Source organism: Lathyrus oleraceus, chromosome 4 (assembly GCF_024323335.1).
Source record: "Lathyrus oleraceus cultivar Zhongwan6 chromosome 4, CAAS_Psat_ZW6_1.0, whole genome shotgun sequence".
Classification (NCBI taxonomy): domain Eukaryota; kingdom Viridiplantae; phylum Streptophyta; class Magnoliopsida; order Fabales; family Fabaceae; genus Lathyrus; species Lathyrus oleraceus.
The window spans coordinates 260,746,216-260,751,681 of NC_066582.1; the positions used below are offsets into that span (position 1 = coordinate 260,746,216).

General features: G+C 40.4%; 1 pseudogene; it reads right to left on the minus strand.

Annotated features, from left to right (window-relative positions):
* Positions 1-1,052: 1,052 nt before the first annotated feature.
* LOC127076981 (uncharacterized) lies at positions 1,053-1,152 on the minus strand (annotated as a pseudogene).
* Positions 1,153-5,466: the final 4,314 nt, after the last annotated feature.

Below are 5,466 nucleotides of genomic sequence, written 5' to 3' on the forward strand. Positions count from 1 at the left end.
TCAAAATATGGTTTTTGACTTAATTATAAGTGACAGCTACATTAATATAAAATCATGGTTTATTCAACAGAGCGAGAGTTTGAGATAAAACCTTTAACCAATAAAGTTAACCGAAACGATTTATTTTAAAACCAAGAAACCGACAAAGACTTGATTCCCTAGTTTTGACGAACTACATACCGATATCCGTTTTATTAATATTTAATCTAGATCTTAGTTTAGCTCTTAGTTTTTCCCCAAACAATCAAACATTTTCACCTTAGATTTACGTAGTAACCTTAGATAACGGTATATCGATTCATAAGTCCCTGTGGGATCGATATCTTTTAAAACTACGCGATAGAACTGTGCACTTGCAGTTTGTATCCCATTCTCGACTCACACAGTCGAGCGATCAAGTTTTTGGCGCCGTTGCCGGGGACTTTTATTTAATCGATATCGTAACTCTTCCGTTACGCTGTAGAGACTAAGGTTTCTTTTTCTTCTATTCTTTCTTTCGTTGATTTGTATGCCACGCACTCGCTCACAAGGCGAACCGCTCTATTTACGAATCAACGATATCGAACTATATCTCCGAGTCTTACGACGAATTCGGGAATATCGTGCTGCGAACAATCTCCCTCCTATAGACTTTCCTGATCTCAAAGATCTTCCTTCTTTAACCGAGATGGCAGAACCAGCTCGTGCTCTTAGAGATTACGCCGCTCCATCGCAAGATGAACCGCATTCAAGTATTGCTCCGCCCGCAATCGAAGCAAACAACTTCGAACTCAAACCTTCGCTGTTGCAGGCTGTGCAACAGAACCAATTCTCTGGAAATCTTACCGAAGATCCAAACCTTCATTTATCCGTATTTGTTCAATACGCTGATACTGTTAAAGCTAATGGTGTCACTTCAGAGGCAATTCGACTTCGTCTTTTTCCTTTCTCATTAAGAGACAGCGCTAGAAGATGGCTTCAATCACTTCCTTCCAACTCAGTCACCACATGGAACGAGTTGAAGAAAGTTTTTCTTGCCCGATATTTTCCGCCAAGCAAAACAGCTATGTTAAGAGCCCAGATAAACGGATTTAAACAGAAAGACAACGAGTCCCTTTTCGAAGCATGGGAAAGATACAAAGACATGATGAGGCTTTGCCCACACCATGGTTTGGAAGACTGGTTAGTAATTCACACATTTTATAATGGTCTCTTATACAACACAAGGTTAACAATAGACGCCGCTGCAGGTGGTGCACTAATGAACAAACCTTATGCTGATGCTTACCAGCTTATCGAGAGCATGGCCCAAAACCACTATCAGTGGGGAACCGAACGAACAACGGTGGAAAAACCTCAACCGAAAACTGGCATGTACGAGATAAGTAACCTTGATCACGTTAATGCAAAAGTGGATGCTTTGGTCCAGAAAATTGAAAGTTTAAACGTATCACCTCCAGCCGCCGTGGTTGCTATAACTCAGAATTGCGAGGTCTGTGGAATCCAAGGCCACACTCCTGCGGAATGTCAACTCTTGACTGGAATCCAAGCAGAGCAAGTAAACTATGCTCAAGGAAGCCCCTATTCGAATACCTATAACCCAAATTGGAAGAACCATCCAAACTTTTCATATAAGAGTAATAATGCTTTATACGCACCTGGACAGTCTCCAAATCAAGCCCCATCTATACCTCCGGGATATCAGAAACCGAATCCATCCATACCTAACAATAATACCCCTAGAAAATCCAACTTGGAAATCATGATGGAAAACTTTATAGCTTCCCAACAACAAACCAATAAAGATTTCTTAAACCAGAACATACATACTGGCGAACAACTTAAACAACTAGCAAGCAAAGTAGATGCCTTGGCTACCCATAACAAAATGCTGGAAACACAAATATCACAAGTAGCTCAACAACAAGCACCTACTGCTGCCCCAACTGGTACATTCCCTGGACAGCCCCAACCTAATCCGAGAAGCCAAGCTCATGCAATTATATTAAGAAGTGGAACGGAAGTGGAAGGACCGTCTGATCCAAGGATAGAAAACCAAAACCCCAAGAAATCAACTGAGGAAAGTGAACCTAAGGAAAAGGAAGAGAGTAATAAGGAAACCCTAGAAAAGAAGGAACCTTATGTACCTCCACCACCTTACAAACCACCTATACCTTACCCTCAAAGGCTTGTTAAAACCAAAGATGCGAGCCAATTTAGAAAATTTGTTGATCTCCTTAAACAATTAAACGTTACAATTCCGTTCACCGAAGCTATTACGCAGATGCCCTCATATGCTAAATTCTTAAAAGAAATTCTTTCTAATAAGAGGAAACTTGAGGATAGCGAAACCGTTACACTCCCTGCCGAATGTAGCGCTATAATCCAAAACATGCCACCTAAACTCAAGGATCCGGGTAGTTTCTCTATACCCTGTCACATAGGAAAATTTGTCATCGACAAAGCTTTGTGCGATTTAGGAGCCGGAATTAGCGTTATGCCTTTATCCATATGTAAGAAACTGGAAATGGGAGAATTAAGACCGACCAAAATGTCCGTGCAACTAGCAGATCGTTCCATCAAATATCCTGTAGGAATCCTTGAAAACGTTCCCGTACGCATAGGTCAGTTTTACATTCCCACTGACTTTACAATTATGGACATTAGAGAAGATGATATTACACCTATTATACTAGGAAGACCGTTCTTAGCAACTGCCGGTGCAATCATAGACGTAAAACGAGGACGACTCACCTTCGAAGTAGGTGAAGAGAAAATTGAATTCATTCTTTCCCAATTCTTGAAAGCACCTGCAATAGAAGATACATGTTACTTCATGGATATCATCGATGAATGCATAAAAGAAGCAGAGTTAGGAGAAGACAAATCATCAGACTATCTTTTAGAGGACAAATCTAAACAATGCTTAGCAATAACACCGGACCCTACGCAGTGTCTTAACAAACCAACCCCTGATTTGAAAACACTTCCCAAAAATCTGAGATATGAATTCCTAGACTTAGAACTTGAACGACCTGTGATAGTTAATGCAGATCTAGGAAGACTCGAAACAGAAAAACTCTTACATATCTTAAGGAAATACCCCACCGCACTAGGATACCACATCACCGATCTTAAAGGAATAAGCCCTTCTATTTGTATGCACCGCATCATGTTAGAAGAAGATTGTAAAACCTCTAGGGAACACCAGAGAAGACTAAATCCGATCCTAAGTGAGGTAGTAAAGAAAGAAATAACCAAGTTATTGGAAGCAGGTATTATATATCCTATATCTGATAGCAAATGGGTTAGTCCTGTACACGTTGTACCAAAGAAAGGAGGCATAACCGTTATTGAAAACGAAAAAGGAGAAACTATAACTAAACGAATCGAATCGGGATGGAGAATGTGCATTGATTATAGGAAACTAAACAAAGCAACCCGAAAAGATCATTTCCCTTTACCATTCATTGACCAAATGTTAGAACGATTAGCTAAACATTCACATTTCTGTTATTTAGACGGTTATTCAGGCTTCTTTCAAATACCAATTCACCCTGATGACCAAGAAAAGACAACGTTCACATGCCCTTTTGGTACCTTCGCTTATAGACGAATGCCGTTTGGTCTGTGTAATGCCCCTGCAACTTTTCAAAGATGCATGATGGCAATATTCGCCGACTTTCTCGAAAACATCATGGAAGTATTTATGGATGACTTTTCTGTATACGGACAAAGTTTCGAAGAATGCCTTGAAAACCTGGAAAGAGTTCTTGAGCGATGTGTAAAAGTAAACTTAGTACTTAATTGGGAAAAGTGCCACTTTATGGTACAAGAAGGAATTGTTTTAGGACACATCATCTCGAACAGAGGAATTGAAGTAGACAAAGCCAAAATAGAGGTAATCGAAAATCTTCAACCCCCAAGAACCGTGAGAGAAGTACGAAGCTTTTTAGGACACGCCGGTTTTTACCGACGATTCATCAAAGACTTCTCTAAGATAACTAAACCTCTAACCGGACTATTGATGAAAGATGCTGAATTCATATTCGACGATAACTGTTTAAAAGCATTTCAAACTCTTAAACAAGCATTGATCTCAGCACCCATTATGCAGACACCAGACTGGAATGAACCATTCGAAATAATGTGCGATGCCAGTGATTATGCTGTAGGTGCTGTTTTAGGACAAAGGAAGGATAAAAAGCTTCACGTTATATATTACGCAAGCAGAACCCTGGATGAAGCGCAAATGAATTACGCCACTACCGAGAAAGAACTCCTAGCAGTGGTATTTGCACTAGATAAATTTCGTTCTTACTTGGTAGGAGCCAAAATAATAGTCTACACTGATCACGCTGCTATCAGGTACCTTCTAACAAAAAAGGATGCTAAACCTAGACTCCTAAGATGGATCTTGTTGCTACAAGAATTCGACTTAGAAATCAAGGACAAGAAAGGAACTGAAAACGTAGTAGCAGACCACCTCTCTAGACTTGAGAACCTTGAACCGGAAAGAACATCAATTAATGATGATTTCTCGTATGATAAACTCATAGCTACTTTGGAAGAGAACAACTCCGACATGCAAGTAGAAACCACCTTAGCTATATCCGTCACACCATGGTACGCTGATCTAGTCAATTATTTAGCTGCCGGAATAGTTCCACCTACTTTATCTTACCAGCAGAAGAAACGATTCTTCCACGACATAAAACACTACTACTGGGATGATCCCTTACTTTTCAAAAGAGGCCCCGATGGTATTTTCCGTTGATGTATACCCGAAGAAGAGGTAGAAAATATAATCCAACACTGTCACTCCGCTCCTTATGGTGGACACACAAGTACATCCAAGACCTGCTCTAAAATCCTACAAGCTGGCTTTTATTGGCCAACTATATGGAAGGACGTACATGCGGCTATTAAGGAGTGTGACAGATGTCAACGCACGGGAAACATATCTAGACGTGACGAGATGCCACAAAAAGGTATTTTGGAAGTAGAGATTTTTGACGTGTGGGGGATAGACTTCATGGGACCTTTTCCATCCTCTTTCGGTAACAAATACATACTCGTGGCAGTTGACTACGTATCAAAATGGATCGAAGCTGTAGCTTCTCCAACAAATGACACCCGAGTAGTAACTAGACTCTTTAAGAATATAATATTTCCGAGATTTGGCATCCCAAGAATAGTAGTCAGTGATGGTGGATCGCACTTTATATCCAAGGTACTCGAAAAACTACTATTTAAATACGGAGTAAGACATAGGATAGCTACACCTTACCACCCTCAAACCAGTGGACAAGTGGAAGTATCTAACAGAGAAATCAAGCAAATACTAGAAAAAACGGTAGCCACTTCAAGGAAAGATTGGTCATTGAAATTACCAGAAGCTTTGTGGGCATACCGAACTGCTTATAAAACCCCCATCGGGACGACCCCATTTAAGCTCATTTATGGAAAATCCTGTCACCTCCCGGT